Source organism: Coturnix japonica, chromosome 6 (assembly GCF_001577835.2).
Source record: "Coturnix japonica isolate 7356 chromosome 6, Coturnix japonica 2.1, whole genome shotgun sequence".
NCBI lineage: Eukaryota > Metazoa > Chordata > Aves > Galliformes > Phasianidae > Coturnix > Coturnix japonica.
In genome coordinates this window covers 680136-705181 of record NC_029521.1, presented here as the reverse complement: position 1 = coordinate 705181, position 25046 = coordinate 680136, and the positions used below count along the sequence as shown (strand labels likewise).

Genomic DNA, 25046 nt, shown 5'->3' with positions numbered 1-25046 from the left:
GGCTGCACAGGAAAGCATCTGGTTGGGTTTTGAATATCCCCAGAGAAGATGACTCCTCAACCTGTTCCAGTGCTCCAGTCACCCTCAAAGAAATGATGTTTTTCATTAGAATCTTAGAACCATAGAATCACGAATGTTAGACAGACCTCTAGGATCATCTAGTCCAACCCCAGCCCATCCCCACCAACAGTTCCTATCAGTGCCACATGTCTATGGTTCACTAACACACCCAGAGAGAGACTCCACCACCTCCCTGGGCAGTCTGTGCCAGCCTTTAACCCTCATGCTGAGAAGAATTTTTTCTCACATCCAACATGAACACCCCCTGGTGTGCCTGAAGGCCATTACCTGTGGTCCTATCACTAGTCACTTGGGAGAAGAGGCCAGATGGGTAACCTTGTTGTAAAATAGATCAGTTAAGCACGACTTTCCCCTTATGAACCTGTGTTGGCTGTTTCTTCACCTTACAAGTTCCTTAAATTTGGAAGTCAGTTATCAGATATAACCAACTTCAGAACATATTGCTTGAATGCGTGGTTTAAAAACAGACATTTCAGTTGCATCAAAAGCTGGAAGAACAAGCTCTTGTTTTTTAAAACATAAAACCAAATCAGAAATATTTACCATCCTCATTATTAAGTCTGAAGCTACACCAGGCACCCGTGGGAGCAGCAGGTAGGTAAACAGGAGGGAGCTGTTAACAGCCATGGGAATGTGGAAATGGGGTTGTGCCAACCAAAAGCATTCAGGTATGCACTTACTCTAAAAGAACAGAGCCCTCTCCACCACAAAATCAGAAAAAAAATGTTGGAGCCCTTTTTCCACTCATGATACAATTTTAGCAATTAATGTCTCTACCATAGCAACACATTTCAAGCTTGAATACATATAGTACATTTATTGTTCTTATAAACTCAGTGCAATTATTTATCTTTTCTATACCATATTCACAACAGATGTTTTTCTCCCTGTACAATTATTACTTGGATTCTATTCTCATTAGCTACATGGAGGAAACTGATACAGTTACCGTACAGCAGCTTTTAGCATGAGTAGTTTGAAGGATTTTATTCTACGTATTTCTCATCACTGTATCATGGTAAAATAACACGGAACAAACCTAGAGTATGGGCCAGCCATCGACCTATGGACAGGGATTGACAGAGCTGCTCCTGATGCTAAAGCACTGCTCTGGCAGTCAGCATTAATAAGTCAGCATTAATTTCCTGCCACAGAAAAGCACAACATACACACTGGCTGAAGACTTGGACAGGCCTCATAAAATTGCCCTTCAGCCTAGATTTTCTCCTCAGTCTGAGAGAGTCACTAGCGCTCCCATTCTCTCTCCTTCCTTTTGTAAATGATGTTAAAGACACGTTACATATGTTTCCTTTCTACATAACCAGCCAAGCTCCTGAAATTATTGCAATGCAGCCTCCTCCAGCTGAAAGCAAACCGCGTGCCTCAGCTATTCCATCAGAGGGAAGATTATTTCCTGATGGCAACCCTCCCTCATCAGCCCTGCTGTGAGCAGGGTCTGGGGGCTGTTTAACGTGGAGCATTCAGCACTCACTGCAGGGGGCCTGAAGCCAGGAGTGGGCTGTGTGCCTGTAATTGACTAATACAGATGTGGTCAAGGAGCCTAACAACAGAGTGCTACATTCTGTTGCTTCACTGCACCTGTTCCTCTTATGGCACAATTCCTGTCACCCGCAACAGCTTGTTTCCAGTGACCCTCTTCTACACACACAGCTTGTATAAATCTGCTCAGATGAAAATTAGAGTAAGTTTCTATAAATTTTAACAACAGCGGGACTCACTATTCAATCTTATTGCTGACCCTACTGCTTGGAACTCAGCAAGACTCAAGCCCAGGGTTTCAGTGTGGTTATTTGAGTATAATACCAGGTTCCGACTTGCACAGCATGAAAGACTGCAAGCCAAAGTTGCTCACTGTCTTATGTGGCTCTCCCTTCACACTAGGCAATCAAGCTGTGTAAGAAGCACGTGCAGGGCTTCCCCATGCACCCCATTTCAGTACAGGTACCACCCTGAGTCCCTAATCCCTCTGGCCTCTTGTCACCTTCAGCGCATCTGCCTGCTGAGCTTGGTGTTAGGGGCACCAAGGAGCTGCAACAAGGGGGAGAGTACGAACATCCATTCATCAAACCCAACCCTGTACTCCAAACATTTGTACTCAGATGTGACTTCCCAAAGGAGGCGTCAGTCTCTTTTGTAGTGTCCTTTTATGCAAACATACTTAAAAAGTAATGGCAGTCCATCTGTCTACTCCTATGCCTCTTTTTTCATAAACAACACAGCAAGACTTCTGAGAAACTGCTGTAGCAAGAGATACAGAGCAGGATCATTATTTTTAGTCTCATAACATTTACCTTTAGAAGAGAACTTCAGCTTTGTTCAAATGCCTGCTAAAATGCCCAATGGCACTACAGAGAGGAGCTAAGTCTATTAAGTCTACCCTTGTCTGCCTCCCTCCCCTTCCCACAGCCAGTTTTTCAGTCACGCTACACACTTGATCATACAAATATCTCAGAAGCTTCCAGTGAGTGCTTTTATCACAGGCTGTCTGTGCAGAGGAGAGGTTTCTTCTCTCTCTATGCAACATAAGTATGAGTCATATCTCGCTTTTATCATGAGCGATCTGCGTCAATATTAAAAGGGAAGACCTTGCTTGACACTGCTGGTATTTCTATGAGAGAAAAGGAAAACTAAAAAGCTTATTTCCTTAAAACAAACCATGCAAGCCCAAGCCATCGCACACTTCTAATGTATATAAAAAACAAACAAACAAAAACCAACACAGCAAACAAAATGAGAGCAATTGAGGTAGTAGGACTTACTCAGCAGAGGACAGAGCATGAAAGGGTTGCCAATGTCAGAACAACCCACAACAATCCAGAGTCCCTGACAAAAAGGAAGAAAACCAACAGCGGCACATCACCACGATGTATTGCAAGTTTGTTAGGGCTCGTTAGGAAAGTTACCTTTTGTGTTTGCCTATGGATGAGAAACTATAACGAAAGCCTGACCAGGTTCTGGATGGAGCACACATCCTGCTCTTACGTGCAGTCTCAGATACCCTGTCCTATCTCAGAGACATAAAATAAATGAGAAAGATGTTTCAGCTCACTAAGTATGCTGACTCCAAAGGATTACCTGTGGAATTCAGAACGGTGCAATAAAGGAGGCAAACCTGAACTTTAAACTCATTTCTGCAGTCTGAGGTCCCTTGACTCAGTGCCTCATGCAAAACAGAGAGGGCTGCGTATTACACACTTAATACCCTTCCAAGCACTTGGGCAATGAACAAAGCAATATCTTTGGATAACACTCAAGTGAATGACAAGGTGTTTAGCAATTACTTGAAGACTGGAAAACTCCGTTGTTAAGAAGTATAAGCAAAGGGATAGAAAAGATCTAGAAAACTAAGCGGGACTTCAGAACGTAGACACTGATAAGGACAAATAACAGTGATGAAAAAAATCCATTTGCTTGTGTGTCATTTTCTGCAATTAGAAAAAGTGCCTCACAGATTCCTTCTGAACAAGCTTCCACTAGGGCTGCTACCACTGGCTGCATTAAGGTCTCCATTAATTCTCAGCAACATGTAGTGCCTCTGTCCTCTGATTCAGTTTACTACTAATTAAAAACCTAATTTAAATTTAAAAGAAAAGAGATTTTAAAATATTTTTATTTTAAATATTATGTTAAAATACTAAAAAAAATATATTCAACTTTATGACCCAAAGCTATGACTGATGCTGACAAAAGCTGTTGTACAGCCACTGTTCTAAACACCTCCTGGGTTCAGTTTGCAACCCTGACAGGCTCCAGACAAGCAATTCAGAGTTTCTCTTTACTTTTTGCACTGAAGAAGTAAAAGACAGCAGCGAATGACCAGGGAGACAGAGGAAGGGTTAGCTCTCCTCTCAGGAGAAACAAGCACATTCAGCTTTCCTGTGCTGCCTTCCACAACCCTGCTGCAATGCACTTCTTAAAGGCTGCAGATGGGAATTTCCATGGCTGCTATCAGAGCCCATCACCAACTGAGGGCAAATCTCTGTGTTGCCACTCACTGAAGAGCTCCTGTAGAGATCCTAGCACCAGATCCCATAGGCTGGGTTTACTCCTTGATTTTAAAAGGCCACTTAATCTAAGTGCTTTTAGTGACAGTAATTCCAAAAGGGAACTGTGCTAATGGCTTCTCAAAATACTGCCAAGCCCTTCAAGTATATGCACATAATATTTGTCAAGTGAGATGGAAACTTCTTCTTTTCACTAATTTCAAACACATTCTGTTTCCTTTTGAGCTTCCAGTTTTGAATCTTACCTGCTCTGAAATTTCACAATCACCAATCCAAGCAAGCCCAGGTCTGAAAAAGCCCAGGGTCACTAAAGCAAGGATGCCCCAGATGAGATCACCGCTGCCTCTATGGAGTGTGGGAGATACAAACAGGAGCTATTGGGAGAGAGTGGCCTCCCAGTCTTTCCTGTCACTTCATGTCTTAGGAAGCTATCTTGATGTGACATAGAGAACTTAAATGGCAATTAATTCCATTTAGAAAGTACTCTATTATTCATTACACATTTTCTGTGGTTTTGTCCTTTTATTTTTAATTCTAATGAAATTGGGCCATTTCTTAATCATTTTTCCTTGGCAGCTTATCCTCCACCCATAGCTAGAAGTTGTCAAGTATTTCATAACAAGGAAGTTCAAGTCATTTAACTTTTTTCTTGGGAAGAAAATGCATTTTGGAGAACACAGTTGTTATTCAGGAGAATTTGCAAATACTTTCATTTTATAATTTTCTGCACACAGCTCATTATAAACTTTGAGGTTGGAAATAACAGCACAAACCAACTTCACCTCAGAGTACAGGGTCACCACTGCTTCTTACTGCCCAATGGGATGGAAGCATGATGTATGAGAGAAGCACTCTAGAAACAAACTTTTCTTTCACGCTTCTTTGACATCCTGGTTTTGGCTCCCACTGATTTTAGACAGCAGCTTTTCAGAAACTCTAAAAGCTTCTAAAATAGCTGCACTTGTCATCCTCCCTACTCACCCTGTGAAGTTTACTTTGACCTTTGTAGTACAGATCATCCCAGTGTTGGTTTAGCACAGTTAACATCCTTGTCACAAGGCTGCTGCCAAGGGCTGTTGCAGGGGAGTGAGCTTTCTCACAGGGGAAGAGATGACATTTTTGAGACAAGCAAAGCAAAATGAAAATAAATAAATAAAATAAGCAGAAAAATCTTCTCTCCAACTTTTGATCCACCAGGTTTGGTTTTGCTTTTGTTCCCAAATAAAGTGAATAAAACACCACACTTCCCTATAAGGGGAAGGAAGAATTGCTTACAAATGAAAATGCCTTTTTACAGCACTGTCACAACAGTTCTGTGTCACCAAGAGCTCCCCAGGCTCTCTTTATCTTTCATTAAGTCAAACTTCTGTTAAAAATGAATTATGAAAAAATATGAAAATCTTGATCATCAGGCCACATTAATTAAAAATAATAACAAAAATACCCATTGTAAGGAGATTTATGATTTGCTTTTATAGCTGCAAACATTTTTCCTTTTCTATTTAGCAGGGGAAAAAAAATGAATGTTTTCCTCATATTTTCCTTAGTTATGGGTGTCTATAATACATTATGTACATTTATACAAACCTCTTACTATTGTGAACATCCTTCCTTTTTAACTATATTATGAGAACTTTACCAGTAATCTTTTTCTTTTTCCATTATCTGTATTATTCCTCAAATACAATACATTCATATCCGGAACTCAGCCATGAAAAAAGCTCTGATGCTTTCTATAGTGACATAATATGAGACTTTCAATCTAAACTCATGGTGTAAATGGGAGGAATTTCCTTTGTTCTAAAAATGACCATTTTTGTGGAGTTAATGTTTATAAAGAATTCCACATTCTTTCAAAGGATGCCTCTAGAAAGTAGGTATGGACTTCCTTTATTTTCATTAATATCAACAAAGCATAAAATAACAGTGAAATAGCAAGAGCTGTTTATTTTAATGTCAATCATTCAAATAAATTTAAGAAAAAATAGCATAGGGGCTGTCATAGACAGCTCTTAAAACCTAATCTCTAAAAAAGTAAATAAAAACATCCATGTTGGCTTCAGTAACGTCAAGATTCTGCTCTAAGCCACCATCCACCGCCCTGCAAAGCTCCTGAGCTTAATACACGTTGCTACAAATTACACATTGAGTACAGCTGCAACAACAGTACAGGTAATTTAAATCTGATCTAATTTACAGCTGTAAATCTATTTGCACAGAGTAAATGTTACTCTTTGGTTTCATTGTTCCTCATGGTGACATAAAAAGAAGCAAAAATTATAACCCGCTTGCAGAACAGTATCTAATGAACTTACCCAGCTCTTCTAAAATCAAAGCTCCCCCTTCCTTTTTCAAACCAATCAAGGTGTTAAGCAGATGCGACTTCACAGACACACAAAGGCACGGAAGTGCACATGCATTATATTTCCACTGGTGCAACTGAAATTTTGGGTTTTGAGTATTTCTAGAGATGGAGACCGCATGGATTCTCCGAATTTATCAATATCTATCGATAAATTGAAGGGAAATAACTTCACTACCACCTTTTACATTTCCTAAGAAAGGTCAATGAATTAGTTCAGTGAATACATAGTCTGTGCTACATTATAGTCTTTTCTTTTCAAAATATAGTTCTTGTGCAAAGTGCCAGACAATTTCAGAGATGGAAGCCTTCTGTTCTTCCAAGAACACAGAGAGGAAGCTTCCGATCACAGTGCCAACAGTCACACACAACAATCCCTCGCCTCCTTCATTTCTCCTTCTCTCCCATGCATGCATGCACAAGGCCATTGGCTTTTTCTTCTCCAAATAAATGTAGTTTTAGACACCAAATTGGAGCAGAACACCTTGGCAGAGCTTAAAGGGAGCTGGCATCTTTTTTAAGACCAGCTCGGACAGGAGAAGAATACAAATTGTTTTTACCACAATGTTTTTTGGTACTCTGTGAAAAATGACTGAGCAGACTCTGTAATGGAATAACACTGAGGCTTTCTCTTGGCATTTGAGATTAACGTTTCTTTGTGGGGAAAAATAGCTCAACATACAGAAGCAAAAAATACGGATAATAGTTCATTTTTTTGGTGTGTGTTAAATTAAGTTGAATGCAATAACTTCTTCAATAGAACCCTTTAAGGGCAAGTTTGAATCATGAGACTAATACAGGCCATGCTTTACAGCAGATCAAGTGCGCCAGTATCACTTTCCAAATGGTGCAGAGTTCAATATTATTATTTCCTCAAACCAGAGCTCTAATCATAGCACTGCGTAGATGGCATCCACTCAGGCATATCTGCACAGCACAGGTGTGACAACCTGGGTTAACAAAGTCAAATGAAATAACAGATAAAACAGATACTTGTGCTGTTTCCTTGAATTAATGCTTGAATTCAATAACAGCTTCAGTCTTAAGCCACTGTGTAGGAGTTAAATGCAAGCTATGGCATCTGCCCTTCAATTTAAAAACCCTGTCACAGACCAGCCAACATAACGAACGAATAGAGATCTCATGGGTAACACAGCAGACACTCCTTTGGAATAGCAGTTATGGAATGAGCATCACCCTTCTTCCCATTACTTCCTACTATGACTGTTTTCTATCCTTACCCCTTTTCCTATAAAGCCTCTTTTTTTTTTTTTTTTCTTTTTTGTCATATGGAGCTTTAATTAAACAGAATGTACCATTAATTAGTTTTTGCACACACCAGTAAGAAGGGGAGGAGACAGAGAGCTATTACTAAAAGGAAACTGTAGAGAAATAGAATCACAGATCACAGCATGGCAGATCAGGGTGGTAGGACCATGCCCTGACCTCTCTTTACAACATCACCAGTAACTGAGGACTAAGAATGCAGAAGAAATGGTTTTATGTTTTCTCTTTCAAAGGGACCTCTTCAGATTTAGGACAAGAAACGCTGAACTGATTCATGTAAGGACTCTTTCACCACCACTGATCAATGTTTTATATTGTGTTTGGTGGGGAGCAAGATTTCAGCCTGGCAAGAAGATTTCTCCCAGCCTGGCAATTTCATGAAAAAAAATGAGGAAGGAAAAAAAGTCACCAACAATAAAATCAATCCACTCTGAAAAGGGTACTAAAGCATCGCATGACTATGCTCAATACCTGCATCAGCTCAGTGTTTTCACCTCAAAGACATGTACAGTAAATACAGAATTTTTATTCAAGAGCAAACCAGTAGGAAAGAACCAAAAGGCCAAATTAATGATAAATATAACTCAAGAGCACAGCTGCTGGGGCATGCATGCAGACATACAAAAAGACTGCACTGTGCATCATCACATTTTCCTAGCTTCTCTAAAAGGGGGACAAGTAAGGTTGATCAGAAAGAAATCAAGAATATGCCAAAGCGCTGTATGAAGGCAATAAGCTACAGAACATCAGACATGTAGCACAACCACAAGCCGCTGGGAGGATACTGGAAGCCAAAGAGACAGTCACTGTCTGAGGGATCTGGGTGCTTTTAATGTGGTACTACAAAAACAAATGACATCTCCTATGTCATTTCATGCTAACCTTAGCTTCATCAGCAGCACTGAACATATCTGCTTCCGGAGGTATTTTAGCTTAACAGTCGATAATGAATATCCAGGGACATCTTCTGAAATCAAACAATTACAGACAAAGTAAACAAGGAAGCGAAAAGTTACCCGTTTTGGTTTTATTTCTGCAGGGACTTAAGAATCTCTAGTAATACTGATGCTTATATCTATGAAGCTAAGGAAAGCACTGCACAAAACTTAGTACCATTTTCCTCTCTCCCAACACCCTAGTCTAAATATTAGATTAAAAAGAAAAGATGCTCTAGACTTGAAACCAAGTGTTTCATGCATCAGGAGAACACAAGTTAGAGATCTGGAGTTCTGCCCAGTTTAATAATGCAGTGGAGTGCCACAGTAGCATGAACTGTTAGAAGAATCACATCTGCTAATCTTAAATGCTTGCATAGACAGAAATTAGGTCTTAGTACGATCTTGGTGTCAACTGGAAGCTTCAGAACAGTACTGAAATATGGATTTGAAATATGGATTTCACATGCCATATTAGTTCTGTGTGCATATGTTAAATAAACCTGTCCTTCCCCCTTGCCCTCTCCCCACGCTACTCAGCTATCCTTTATACACTGAAACTTCCATCTTGGTATTTACTCCCTAGAGCTTTTGCTTCAGAAGGCCGAAACCACAACATCAAACAACAGCAACTACAGCAGATGCCAAGCTATTGTGGTAACAACTCCAGCACCCTATGAATCAGAAGCATTTCTCCATAAGCATTCACTGCATTTTATGAATGTGGGTTTTTTCCCGTTTTGTCTTCCAGTATTTCTGCCCACGAATAGGGCTCTCAGAGCTGAGTCCATTTCTCCAACTCTCAAACAAATCACAGAAATCATAGAGACCAGATCCAAAACAATAGGGCACAAGGCTTAGGCATGTATGAGATTTGATCTCACTTTGCATTTCCCACACATGTTGTCCTTGCTCCATGAAGCAATGCTAAGCCAAACTTCCAGCAAAACTATCCTCTGATTCTCAGTCTCCTCATACATAGCACCACACAGAGAGATCATCAGCAAGCCCTGTTAAGGCCACAAAACACTCTTACATTTAAATTTCCGCTATCCAAAACAGTCGAGTACATCATTCTGTAAAACAAGTGAAATGAAATAATACTAAATCCCTAGCAAATGTTGAATTACTGTTTGCCAGATGACATCCCTTATGGCAGTTCCCCACCTGCACTATTGCTATGCTCCAGTTCTCACCTTTAGGGAGGAGGAACTTTTCCTGCTGAAGAAAAGTGGCCAAAATTTAGAGAGCAAAGAGGGTAAGATGACATTCTCGTGTCTACTCTACCACTTTTGTAGCAATTATGAAAGGAACATCCCAAATAAAGCCAAGTGCAGTCAGCTAAGCCTTCACTTAGGGAACAAGCACCAGCTATGCGTCATCACTAAATAGGACCAGCAATTCTCTGTTGACTCAACCCTGAGTCATTTTTCACTAGGTTTCTACCAACATTGACTTTACATCAGATTCATCTGAACATGCAGCCCCTGCCCTTTCAACTAATTCTCACAGCTACCGAGAAGGCAAATCCTAGGAAGAAATAGAAGGTAAAAATATCATGGCTAAAATCTGTCTCATAATAAGACACTATTGAGGATCTGATAGAGTACATAGGCCATTTCCTTACATCATGAAGAAGTTTAATGATGTCTTTTAAGAGTAATAAATACACAGGCTGCTCAAAAACATTCTCAAGATGCTTTTCTTCTGCTAAGCCTAATTATGACATTTTTCCAATAATTAAGAACTTAAATTCCCTACAGGAAGCTTTGAATCAGTTTCCTGAACTGCACTCATTCTGTGGAGCCAAACCATGGTAAGAGTAACCTCACAGCCAGTGCCCTTGCAAAGGGCAGAGGTCTGTGGCTGACTGTAATTCAACCACACACACAACAGGCTTTCAGGACAGACCAAGCCCTGGTCTTCAGCTTTTTGCTAAAAGATGAGTGATCTGATCATTCCATTTCCCACAAGGAGTATTGCTCATAGCTCATGAAAACATAAGAATGCTTCACTAGCTTGCTTTCCAGGTACCAGAAGGTATGGCTTATGTTGGCTTATTTCTCTTTTATGAGTATCTGAAACAATAATGTCAGAAGCAGCTTATCAGAAGAAGCTATAGAGAAAAAGTAAACAAGTTCAACTGTGCTAATCCCTCATGATAAAAACTGCCTCATACCACCACATTAGATACTTAAATCCACCTCCCTGTGATAAATTTGCATCAGGTCTGATGTAGTACATGCCATTAGTGAGAGTCTCTCAGCAAATCCCAACAAACTGGTTTGCACTTGCTCATCTGTTCTTAGTCTTCTTGTTTATTTATTCTAACACGTACGACGATGCCTACAAATGTAGACTTGTATCTACAGGATACATGCAAAGCTAACTTCAGAGTGAATTTTTAATCATTTCTTTTTAAGACTGAGAACAGAACGGATCAAGCATTGAATATGTTGTATTTTTCCAAGTTCTTTTTATAGGTGCATTTTTTTCTCTGACACTGAAGGGAAGAAAAAGAGGTATTTCTCAGTCTCAGTTTTTCATCTTCAGAAATATGAAATTCTCCTTGAGACAAGATTTGTTTTGCTACTGCACCTCAGCAGAAAAATAAATAAAACAGGAGCAGGTGGAGCAGTTATTTTCTTGTTACATGAATATCATAAACTGTTATCATTATTTTTAATGGTTCTTTAAAACAGCATATGGGCTGCTATTGTAATTTCAAATACTGAAGGAAGAGACGACCTCATTTCTTTTGAGCCTTTTTAATAGGCTTCCTTCAGAATGCACGGAAATAATCAGAAAACATATTCTAGATTCCTAATCATGTCCTGAAACTTTTGAATTGCAGGTAGGAGGTAGCAGTCACCCTACCTTTCATCCGGCTATGAACAACAATACAGAAAAAGCAAAACACCCCTGGCAATTTCTCTCTTCCTGCTGGTCAGCACTACAGCAATGTGTGCTCTTTGAGGTGACACCAGCAACATATTTCAAGAGCTGTCTGCTTTGGGATAAAATTTGGATCATAAAAATAAGTACAAACAATAATTTCTTCTTTATCTTCTTAGAAATACAGCATACCTTTGAAAGCACACACATGTGCTAAGTCAGCCAGCTAGGAATGCTTAAATAGCATATTACCTTGCTCATTTTTATTCTATTTTATTGTTAAGTGGCATGGATAGAAACTCATATCATGGTATAAATAAGAATGTATAATAAAAGAAAGTAAAGCAAAGCCTCAAAGATTTTTTATGATAAGATTATTTCAGAACACTTATCCCTAGGTTTTTTTAAAGCTGCAGTGTATAAATGAATCTGATTTTGATTTTTGGTGCATTTAAACTATTGGAAATAACATTTCTCATTAAATAACTTGTATTAAGCGTGAGAGGAGAGGAGGCTACATTTTGGTTTGGGTTTTATTTCTTAAAATTAGATACATAAATAAAGAAAAATCCTGCCTCCCGGGATTCCTGATGAATTATTTTTGTGTATGCTTTTCTAACAAATACACAGAAATGCAGAATAATAGCCTACAGGGAACAATTGATTGAGCTGGCTGGCCACTGATGGTAAAAATGAGTCTAGCAACAGGAAATCAGTGAATTTGAAAATGAAGGATTATGAAGTTAGTAATTATCGTTTCAAACAAGGGAAATAACATCCTAGTGCCTAAGAACATAGAAGTGAAGGACTGAGATAATATAAACATAAAGAAACATATCCAGTTGTACTACAAGCCAGTGTAAAATTTCTGCCTCCATATAGGTCTGAAAAAAAAAAGTTAATGAAAGCTGAATACACTGAGAAATGAGAAATAAAGGATTTTCTGGAGATCTTCAAAGGGGAAACCACGAGTTTGGTTAAGTAATAAAACCCAGAGTTTGCATGGAAAGCCACGGGAACACTTTGTAGTAAAATGTCTAAAATAGAACATGTTTCATTTAAAGATTTGCCAGGAAAGTGAGTGAGAGTTCAGCACTTAAGAATTACTTGAGTCATACTTCAGAATTGTGTTACTCCTTGGAATACAAACAGCTCAGAAGTATGATGACATTGTGTCAGGATTGGAGCTACAAAAGGCAAATAAACAGCACTGTCCATGCAAATTCAGCTACTCACAATCTTTCATGTTAGGATGACTCTCCCAACACCCTGTGATAGAAAGCAATGATTAATAGTGGAATTTAATGAAGAGAACTGAAGCCTGGGGAGGTCAGGATAAGAAGAACTCTGCGGAACTGCTGATATTTGGCTCTCTAGATACTGATATAAATGCATTGACTCACATGAGTTCTCCAAATGGGAAACACAAACTAGCAGTGCCCAAGTTCCTCAGCACTGCTTTACACCCAATACAGTGAGCAACACTGACAGCACAGCTCTAGGAATCCAACTATAAAGGAAGCAGTGGGTCAGTGTGCTCCTTGCGGTCCCTAACAGTGCCCAGACCCTTGAGATTAAAGCAAGGACCCAACATGGGAATTGGCATCTCTGAATGTCAGCTTTCAGAGGGCAACATGGTTCTTGCTGGAGTCTCTCATTGCTAGGGAGAGCTACAGGAGTCAAACACAAAACACTTCTAGGACTGGAGTTGAGGGAAAATACCAAATTACATCTTTAGAATCATTTGGTAGTGAAGATCTTCTGATCAAGAATTTCCACAGAAATCCGAGTGTAAACAAGTCTGTAACGTGAAGAAGCGAGACCATGGTGAGTCACGTATTCCAGACACAAGCTTGTTCCCACTGAACTGAGCTTCTGAGCAAAGCATCTGGGAGAAAATTTTTTTCAATGACTGTGAAGGAAAGGAAAGCAGTGGGTTTTTGTACTGCCAAGTGTGAAAGAAACAGATCTCAAGCTCCTCTTCTGTTCTGGTAAAATACTACTACTTTGTGTAGGAAATAATATGTGTGTATCACCCAAGGCCTTAAGTTTGGAGGTAGCTGATGATACAATCAATAAGCCAAGATTCACATTCTCCCACATGTGGTTGACATGCTACCTCCAACAATCCCTTCCATCCAGTGTCTGTTAATATCCAAAGAAATATGCTCATTGCAAAATGGTCACAGTATTAGGTGTGCCAAAATGAACCTGAAATGCAAGCAGTGCCAACGAGGGATATGTGTGGTAAAACATTTCAGTGATTTTTTGGAACTACTCCTATCAGCAGAACATCAGTACAGCTGCCAGGGAGTTAAAACCATCATCACCCTGGAAAGAACATTTTTGTAAACTACACCAATGGAAATCTACCTCTGTTCATCTAGACCTATTGTGTCTGCAGATGAATGCCAACATTGAAACAAGAAGCTGCCTCTTCTCTCAGATCACACAATGACATTCATATTGCACCTGCCATTGTAATGGAAGACAAAGAAAATATCCCATAACCTACATGGAAATCCAGAACTCTATATAATAGATAACCAAGAGCTTCATCAAGATGCTTGAACAAGCATTTTTATGAAATTTCCGCATATCCATTTAAATCCATTGAAACAGAGATCTTGAAACAAAAGTAATGGCATTGTCTGAATTCTCATTTCATAATAAGGAAGCAGAGGATAAGAGAAAATATAAGATTTCTGCTACTCCATTTATTTAAGATTAGCAGTGGCAGGGTCAGCGTGATGTGGCAAAAAGCAAACTAGATTCTACTTATCTATACCTTGAGTTTTAAATCTTGGAAGTTCTATAAAGTTTGCATATCCACTCATACAAATATATAAGAACTGATTCTTGAGATGGTGGCCTCTTCGCCACATCCTACCAAAATAATTATTCTACCTTATCTTTCTTATATCCTATGCAAAACTGAATACCTTCATGGTTGGAAAACTGAAAGCCTCAAATGTTGAGTCTGTAATGAAACTTGTTAGTCGTAATGATTTCTGAGGAATCAGAATTGATTTTTTTATTATTATTGTTTACCCCAAATTCAAAAGTGCTTAACAAGTGGGATGTCAGATACAATTGCCTCATGAGAAACAGCAGCAATTAGAATGACTTCAGTGTTGATTAACACTCGGACCTCACTTGAAAGCTGAAGGAAAAAGGAGTTGCCCTGCTGTTACTGACAACTTCCAAGCCAATCACTTGCACTCATATTCATCCCTTCATCAGCTCCACAAGAACAGTTTCCTTATTTTTTTGTAAGCATAAGGACTCAGGAAGATGACTAGAATCTATTTTTAACAGATGAATTAGTGCCACTACAATTTGGAAAGTTTGTACAGCTACAGCTGTACAGTGCAAGGGATTCAGATGAAATTATGAATATCCATTTGTTTAGAGTCTCCACTGACTGGTGTCTCCATCGTGATGAAAAAGCAGTGGAAATATCCACATACCTTGCTCAGCACAGATCACAGATCACCCACAACTGGCCAAAGGACTCATATCATTTTGGGAAGGTAACCCAGGCAAACAATTGGCACATGGCAGGGCAAGCACCTTTGTGTCCTGGGCTTCAGAGAAGTCCACAGGAGGTGGGATCCTATTTGTATTGTAAGTACCTAGAGAAATGGATCCCATTCATCTCAGACCTCTCCCTGAGGCCAGGAACTAGCAGGTGTGCTCTGTACGCTATTAGGCACTGGCACTACTCTATTACTCTCTATTCTAGTCCTCAAGATGCTGCATTTAACGAGTAGTTTATTGAGAAATAGCAGGGCAAACAATGAACTTCAAATGCCTGCAAAAGCCATACATGAAGTGCTCTTGTGGGTGATCAAGAGTGAGACAAACAAGACACAAAACAGCAAGAAAGCCACATAAAAAAGGCCCTGCCAGAATCAAGCAATTACAAAACTATAATGGAGATATATATAATATATGCTGTCCATGTCCACAAAAACAAAACAAAAAAAGAAAAACCCACCCTTGATTAATACAAATAATAATGCCTATGTTTAATTTGACTGATATTTACCAGAAGGGAAGTAAACTTTTCCGGTATGCTTTCTTCAGCTGTATATAATTCATAAGGTCAAACGTTTGCAAAAGAGGTATTTTGAAACGCTGGATTACACCAGAAACATTAACCTTATCTAAATTAGTTCTGCCCACACTCTCAGCCAGTAAATTTCCCCACATGTTTGTATATTGATTTTTCCCATCTATTATTTATTTCAGATTCCTCAGGGGTGAACAGAAAAGTCTATTAAGTTGCTAACGGGAAGTTTGGGTTCTGAAAGGGTCTTTTTGCTGTCAAATGTCTCTCTGGCTGGATTCCTTTACAAATGTAAATTAAGAGGTTTAATAAAATGTAGTTATCCAGCATAGAATTCTAATTTGACTTAGACAACACATTTCCTCATTCAGAACACAATATGCTGTCTTTCTCTTCTAACACCCTGCTGATGTGGATCAGGAACCATTAGCTCTCAGCTCTATTCTGCTAAGCAGAAAAAGTATTCTGTTTTTCTAGTCCTTCCATTTTGCTTCTCTTTTTTTCTGAAACAAATGGTGCAATACAACGCACACTTATCAGCCCCATGGACCTCAGCAGGTAAGGATGAAAGCAAAAGCCAACTGCAATAACTTGAGAGGTTTACAAACAAGAAGTTAAATAGCCTCTCAGTCCTTCATTTCCCCAGTTAACTCTCCAGATGAAAATGTCCTTTGGATAGACTGACACTCCTGCAGCTCTCACTGGTCAGGGCAGCCAACCCTTAGCACCATTTGAAACGGTACTGCTTCCCTATGTTTCTCAGGTGATAACAAGAGATTTAACCCTGAGCGTTTGACCTCCCACAAAAGTGTGACTCATCACAGAGATCAGCAGTGTTATGTAACAAAACGAGCACCAAGACAGCACTCAGCTGGTCACTTATTAACTGATTTACAGCTCAGTTTAATTAACACTAATCTCTGGTGAAGCTGTCACTATACAAAAGCCTTCCGTACAAAAAAGCAGCAGCGTTTACTCCTCTGTTGAGACCCAGCTCACCTGACTCAGCTTTGGCGATGCAGGTAGATCTGAATCCACCTGGAAGAAGGCAGGCAATTCTGAGCAAGGGAGCAATGTGTGCTGGGCAAACCTCTGGTTAGAAGCAAAATGAGTGCAAAGGGATCTGTGCCTTAACAGGGCTGTATCTAATTCCTCTGACTCCAAAGGCAATGCAAAAACTCTTCTATCCTGTTGTGGTCCTATTTCTGAGGACAAGAACTCTCACAGAAGCTTCTAATCCTAGCATGGGCCTATGTGCACAGCTGAGATAAAGCACCTTTAGCAGAGATGTATAAAAAAAATCAGCCATTTCAGCACTTCCTAAAATAAATGAATACTTAAATAAACAAATGACAAACTTACTCAGGGATAGGCTCCATTCTGAGATAACAAAACATGCTGGAGATACTGTTAAAAAACACCATCCCACCCTAAATCTCACATACTGGCTGGCCTATTGTACAAGTGCTGCTTCTGCCTGACCTGCTCAACTGCAATGTCTTACCCAAAATAAAGAAAAGACTCCAAGGATTCCCTCCCATCAGAAGTGGGAAACAGAAGGAATACATTCAGATAAACATATTGGCATAGAGACCTGTATTCAATATAATCCTCTTATGCTTTAAGACAAATTGTGTTATTTTTATTTCTCGTACTCAATCATTTGAAATGAATGCATTTGTGTTATTTTACAAATGGCTGCTACTGCATTAGCTGCATGTATACTGAGGGAGATCCAGTCCCCTTCTACACTGTATGCCAAAATTACAAGAAATTAGAATAGCTTCCAGCCTGCAGGTGTCTTGCCAAAAGCAGAGGATTCCTGAAATGGTGTATATCTGATTGCCAGTCTCTGGCTAACAAACTCTGCTACAGCTTTAATTCATTGACCTGAAATTCATTGACATTGGTTGTCACACAGCACTGAAGTGCTCCTTCATGGTGTTGCCTAGGCAGAGATTTTGTTCTAGTCAGGACAGAATCAAGGGTCAAGAAACTGATGTCAAAGCATTTAAAATAGTGAATGATAAGGTCAGAGCAGTCCTATTTCACATCTGTATTGAACACCACTATTGGCTAGAACAGACATATAGTTCTGCAAGAACTTGCTGAGCCGAGTTCCCAGTTGTACTGGGCAATTGTATCATGCACGCCTTTTAGGCTGACTGAACTACCTTGCAGCAGACTTGCTGTTTTTGGGTTTGCTCCCATGGTACCAGCAGAGCTACTGCTGTGTCCTTCTGTGCTGAGGGTTGAGACTTCATTGTGCTTTGAGCTAACAGCTTTCACTTCAAATCAGGGCAGGCTACAGATGGACACCCAGCCTCCTGAGATGCCCCAGAAGATCCAGCCACAGGTTTGAGCTTCTGCTCCAGTTTCTTGTGATGCAAGACTATGCTACAGCAGAGATCCCTGGGCAAGCCTGCCTTCAAACTGCTGAACTGCCCCACGTGCATTCCAGCCCTCCTTGTATCTCCACCTCACCAGCTCTCCCAGCTTTGCTCTTGGGTTCCTCAACAAATTCTGCCTTGCCAAAAACTGGCACCACTTTAATTTGAGCCAAGAATAACACCTGCAGCCCCTTCGTCTTTTTCACTGACAACCTATTGTGCTACGGTGAAATCCAGTTCAACACAATGAAGTAATTACCGCTTTATCCCCACTCTCTCGATGCAGCCTAATTTCCTGGTCAGGCTCTTCCACATTACTGTAACTCTTCACTCCTGATTTCTATCTCAGTGATTTCATAACTCTTCTGAATGCACAGCCCTTTGCCTTGAAGGCTTTTTCTGTTGTTCCTAAAATAAATTCCAGATGGCTTTTATACCTGTAACTTGAGGACACTGCTAGTATTTAGTTCCCTCAGAGTAGCTGACATTTTTTCAAAGCCTTGTTCAATTCAAGAACCTGAAAACAATAAATTACTCCTCGTGTCATGAGTAACGAGTGAAATGGACACACAGACCAAAATCCAGGAGGCGTGCAGCCTGTGTTACACAAGTAGAGAGACCAATGACCAGCAATTCAAAATGAAAATCAAATTAGTTATGCATTAAAATGATCACCACTTTCTAACAAGTCAGTATCTCTGTGGACCGTGTGAAGATATAAAACACATTCTCAAATATTCTGCTGTGCTAGAAGTAGGAACTGCAAAGGAAATTCCCTGCTTTTCAAAATTATGGGTGAGACTTTTATGTTCACCTGAATTTGAAGAAAGAAAAGCTGAATGGCAAATATTTGTCCTAAGGAGCTGGCGGAGTCAACAGCTAAGAGGTTTGTCTGTGCCGACTACAGCTATGTTTTGTTAGCAGCAGTAGACAAAAAAAACCTGTGAGCTTTACCTTTAGCTGATTTTGAAATATCTGGGTGCACACGCATGTTGTGCTGGCAGCTTCCTTCCTTCGAGGGTCACACGCAGAACTAACAAAAGAAAGATACAAAAGAGGTCAGGTTTCCCAAATCAGAGAAAATCTGCTTCTTTATAAACTCTCCCACGCTTCCAGTTCTGTTTCATTTTTAGCAGATGCAGGTGTGTGACCTGATGATACCTCTCCTTCGGGTGACTGGAAATTGCTGGCCAATACAATCACAATTATAGATGGAGTAGGACCTGTCTTTCGTGAGTACATGGTGTTCTACTCACTCCATCAAGCTCAACCATTATTTTCTCACAATTCCAGATTCCAAATGTACAGATCAGTAGAAGAGCAAGCAGCTGCCTTTTGGAATAAGATCGTTACAAAACGTTCCAAAAAAGACAGATATGTGATTTTGTCAGCATCAAGACCTGATTATAAATTTTTCTTCTGTTATTTTTCAAAGATAAAATGAGTTCTGATTGAATTTGATGTGGAAGCACACAGAAATGCAGTGATTCTATTATTTGGCAAAGCAGGGTTTCCTATTTTATTTGAAAAATAATATCGTCTTCAGGAATTAAAATACAACTTCTAGTCTAACAGCTGGAAAAACCTATGAAAACCCGTGAGAGATTTCATCTTCATTTTGTATAATGCAAGCAAAGAGTACATCAGGAGTAGTGACCCCAGAATAAATGCAAGTGAGCTCTGTGCCACCGAGGGGATACTACTCCATTCAGGATCTGTGGGCTATGCATTTCACAAACCACCTTGTTGTTTTGTGGCCAGTTAGCCTAGGCTTTATGTTAGTGCTGCCTTATTGTAGAAGTACTGAGGAAGGAAAATATGTTAGAACTGAACTATGCCCATTCCTTTCAGCAAACATTTGTATTTAGAAAGAAATCCTTTCTACAGGGTCTAGCTGTAAAACCAAAATATTTATTGCATGTAGCTACTTAGTGGGAGGGATCGATAAAATATACTTTTATAGCCATTGTGTTGATGCAGTAGGGATTGCTGAATTTGCCTCTCTCCGCAAGCCTGCACATTTAATTTGGAAAACTCCAGCTTGCTGTAAACAGTAATGCTACAAGATAGGGATTTAAGTGAACGCAGACAATACAATGAACATAAGCCAACATACAGAAAAGTACACTCTGAACGCTGCATTTACTGAAGGAAGCACAATACTACTCTAGCTTGTTTCTTTTAAATGCTCTATTTAGGTAAGACATGCCATTTTTCAAATTGCTTTGCATCTTTGTTGTACTCATCACTAGTAACTATTCACAGTCCTTCCACACAGCAAAACAACAAAAAAAATGCCATTGTCCAAGCCAAATTTAATTTAATGTATTCAATTGTGTTATTGCCAACTCATTCATCAGTTTAGCATCATAGTCTTCAAACCAGAAACAAAATGGGTATCTGTATCAGGGGTATGAAGGAGCACAAAAACTGGTATTTCCTCACTGAAGACTCTACTACAGGATTGTCCCTCAACTGGGAGATACAAAAACTAAGTGGAAAAACCCTGAATTTCTGGCTGCCGTGGCTGTTTTGAGTGAGTTTCCTTTTCCTCTTTTCTCCGAAAAGCAGAAAATAGATGAACAATAGAAATAAAACTAGCTGTGACAGCAGAGAAACGTGCTCACTTGGACCTCTCTGCTTAACACCACAAAGAGCCCCATATCCCTTCAGTTCTGCTCCTTCCTCCCACAAAGCTACACCTGCACCATGGTCCAACAGAGGTCGAGGGGAGACACATCTACGTCGATAGAAAGCAGCACTACACTTTAATTGGAACGATGATTCCAGAAATCACCTTTATAACAGAAGCTCTTATCTGTAGCTGTCACCATATATATTAAAAAAGCCAACATAGCTTTATTTACAGAGGAGAAAGGTGAGCTCTTGGGAGAATTCACATATTTCAGTAAAAGACGAAGGTGCTGGAGCTGGGGCACTGTAAAGTTTAGTTGCACAGTACAGCATCAGCAATGACAAAACACAATAAAATTCCCCTTTAGTATCTCAACTTTTACGCAATTGACTGTGCTAATAGAGGATGCTGAGAGAAAGAAAAAAAAAAATAGGAGGAAATAGAATACATAGGGCTAAAACATTTCTATTCACTAACATGACGGAACTGCTTCCAGAAGATGCCAGCAGCTGTAGAAGCAGAGATCTATTTGATGTTCCTAATGCAGAGACAGCGACGCTCGTGGCAGATGTTTGCCCATCACACCTTACGTGCCCCAAAACAGATACATTGCCCAATTAAACAAAAATGCTCTGAGGGCAGCTCTCGGGTCACATCTGGCTGGCTAACAGTAGCTATGTACTTACAAAGGTAGAAACACTGCCTGGTTATGTAAACAGCATAAATCTCCTCTGAAACGTTAAGATGGGAAATTTGTTAAATTAATTACGGTTTGGTTTCCCCTCTCATCCCCTGGAAAAGAAATGAATTCATTTATCAAGCAAGAATTAGTTTAAGCATTGGATTTTGGGTGGTTTTTTTTTATTATTATTTTTGAGTTTTCTGATTTAGTCTAATAAAATGATACAAGAGACTGGATCTGTGAAGTGAATTATCTACTTCAGCTGCCTACATAGGCAACAAAGGAAAGAAAAAAACAACAAATGTAAGAGGCTAAAAGTGGGACAGAGAGGGCAGCCAGGTTAAAAATGAGTTTGGTCATTACATCTCCTAAAAAATATGGAATAGGAATTCTTACTTGGCTTATTAAACTAAGAGCAAAGTAAGCAGCAGAACTAAAATTGCAAGTCATATTCAGGTCCTCACAAGCAGCGCTGTCCAACTGTTACAAAAGCCAAACTCTGATTTTTGCTGCGTGTCAGCACAGGGCTCCAGAGCAGGGAGCAGGGCAAGTCAGGGGTGCATCAAGTGCCACAGGTTCTCTGCGTACTGCAGAATTAATTACAGATGTGCTACAACAGTCAGAAGCTTTATTACAAAATATGAAGTCGCGGCAGTGCCGGCTGCCTACACTAATATAACCACTTCACCTCTGACAGCAAAAAGAAGAGAAATAATTCAGAGCATCCATCCCTCCTCCTCTCTGGGGTTTGTGTGAAAAATCCACGACTGGAGGAGGGGAAGAGATTAATATTTTCTCCATGTTCCATTCTCCTCTCAGAAGCTGCAGCCTTGCTGAAGTTGTTTTTGTTTCTAACTCACTTAGAAAAGGAACAGGATGCTTTTCCTCCACCTAATTTCTCTGATTTCTCACAGTCCGCTTCTTCATTGTCAGGTGGCTGTAAGAAGGGCAACACCTTCGGATACTCTCAAGATTCAGATCAAGGAACAGTGCAAAATATCAGTTCTCCATAGCAGCCAAGGGCTTGGGAGCCTGGCCAGAGAGGGCTCAGGGCAGCCTCAAGGCCTGCTGTAACTGACAGCTGTACTCAGTGACAGAAAGGCAGTTAGCTGATACCAACATGCAGTTGTCCTTTTCCTAGTGAATGGCTCTTCAAACAGAATTGGAAGACAGAAGATGAACTTGTCAGTCTGCATTAGCTAATATCAGTAGCCGCTTCATTTACCACACCTGACACATTAGGAACTCAAAGGTGAAACATAATCCCAATGGTCAAGGTTAGGTCTCAGAACCCAAATCATCATGTACAAAAGCTGAAACCAAACCTGCCACCTTTCCCAGCTCAAAAGCAGATTCAGAAACAAGCAGCTGGAGCTTCCTCTTGCAGAAGGACACGTGTTGAGGCTTTCAAAAACACCCCCAAAAATGCCTCCTTTCCTCCTCAAGCTTGCCATCAGCTGCCTCTTTCCTCCTACACTCATCTGCAGATCTCATCCACTTACTACAAAGAAGAGAACAGAAATCAGAGGCTGTATTTTGCCTTTGGCTGGAATGAGAAAGACTCTTTGCAGCAGAAACCCCTAATTTTTAATCATTACCATTTGTAATTATTATGGCCACATACTAACGTATCCCTAAACATCCAAATGAAAGAGGAATGATTGGAAAAAGACTAGAAGGCAGATACCACCAGCCTAGTGGGTCAATGAAATCAGCTAGCAATTAAAGTTTCTGAAAGAACTCATTCTTTCTGATTTCTTTTCAGTAACTTAAACAGACAACACAGAGGGGGTCCTTCCTTTAAGTGCAATGATATTTGTCAAATCCATTTGTAAATATTAATGCAGTTAAAACAACGCATAAGATATAAAATGTAATTAAGTTCCATATAGATTTCACTTTCACGGGAGACTAGGAACAGCAAGGAAGAAATGATGTTATTCTAGCTGTTTCTAGAGCTCATTGGAACCAGTAATGATTTCACAAAGCCCACAACTCATCAGCCACGCACAAAGCAAAAGCGACAGCAGTGGGGCCACCAGAAAAGGAAAAGTAACACAGGCAGCTAGCAATAGAGAAAGATGGAGTTGGAATGGAGGGGTTACTGATTTGCAGGACATCAAAGAGAGCAGTTCTTCAGCTGTTGTATTTCTGTTTACCTCCTAACCAGACAAAGAACAACGTCTGGCCAGAAGCAGCAACTCCAACTCACTGCACACCTCCAACTCTGCTCTGCTTTGGAAAAAAACCAAACAACTCTGCAGGTGCTCACAGAGGCAGCGCAAGCACATCCCAACAGCATGAATCCCAGCCAACAGGTGACCTGGGCGCTGCACACAGCTTTTGGCTTCTGCATGTGTCATTCATTAATACATTGATTTACTTTCTGTTACAGTAATATTGGGCAAGGACAAGCCAGTTTTAACAAAACAGCTTCCATGAGAAAAGCAAATTATTTTGTACAATATTCTTTACTGCGCCATGATGTGTTGCTAACTTTGAGTAGCTGAAGAGGAGAAGCAACACTTCCAACAACAAGTTCAGCTAAAAAAACCTCACCAACCTCCTTTCTCCTGTTCTCCCTCAAAATCCTTGTTGTGAACATCATAATCTTCTGCAGATTCGTTCCCCTCACCACTTGCTGGCTCATCACAGGCTTTGGCACCACTAAGCACTATGTTTTTCCATAGGTGGGACAGGTTATCGGCCCTTACATCACCCTCCTTCCCTCTTCCAGTCTCAGATTTGCAGCTTCTTTTATCAGAAACCTGACAGCGTCTTCGCTGCCCTCCCCAGTGGCACATTTAACCGGGATGGTTATTTTCTCTTTGCCAGTTAAAATGATTGTTCCTTCTAATATGTCACTCACAGCCACAGTCTGAAGAGCCACGCAAAATGGCTACTATGACAAAAATATCACCAAGTTAAATAGCTTTGTACACAAAAGAGCTTGGAAAATTGCCTTCTAAAAGCCATTTCCCTCCCAGTACCTGCTGCTGAGCTGCTGCTGTAATCATCCCCTCAGTAATTCCAGTGAAAGCGAGCCACACTTAGAAAGCCCTACTGCCTGGGCAAATCTGACTTCCTGACCTAAGCAAGTCAGCTGGCATGACCGGCCCCTCCTTTGTGATGCAACACTGGCAAAGAGGAGCGGGAATAGAACATCCCTGCCTCTGATCAACTCCTGTGTGAGTGAAGCCCAGCTGCACAGTGGTTTGCTGGTGAACCGGGCTGGCTTTACATGTTCTCACTTTGTTCCTCTCCTTTTATTTTCCTGATATTTGCAGGACGTTACAGGGTGCTCTGAGTCCTGCAGGAAGGGAAGCTAACTAGCAACCTCCAAGAGGAAAAAATAAGCAGAATTTTGAAGTGATGCGTTTTTTTCCCTTCTATCTTAAATTTGATACTTGTATTTCTGACTTGGTCTGCATAATCTTTATGGCTGAAAGGAAAGAACCTGAGCTCGTTTTAAAGATTACAGGTTGAAATAAATAAAATCCAGCAGCCAAAGTACAGACACCGGCTGTGAAGAATCACAAGAGGCAGGAATCATTTTCTGAGCACAGAACTACACCATAAATCATGAATAACCCAAAAGCTCCACAAAAAGAAACTCTGGGAAAGAAACAGTGTATTTCTTCCTATTGTTTCTTGGGGTTTTGATCACTGTTTGGATGTTCAC

General features: G+C 40.2%; 1 long non-coding RNA gene across 2 annotated transcripts in view; it reads right to left on the bottom strand.

The window, feature by feature from the left end:
- Window positions 1-24454, bottom strand: part of LOC107315543 — a 212171-nt gene extending 187717 nt beyond the window's left edge. For both annotated transcript variants that reach the window (XR_001555957.2, XR_001555956.2), the window contains exons 1-2: window positions 24355-24454; window positions 19002-19080 (exon numbers count right to left, since the gene is read on the bottom strand). This is a non-coding gene — a long non-coding RNA (uncharacterized LOC107315543). The remainder of the gene's footprint in view (window positions 1-19001; window positions 19081-24354) is intronic.
- Window positions 24455-25046: the final 592 nt, after the last annotated feature.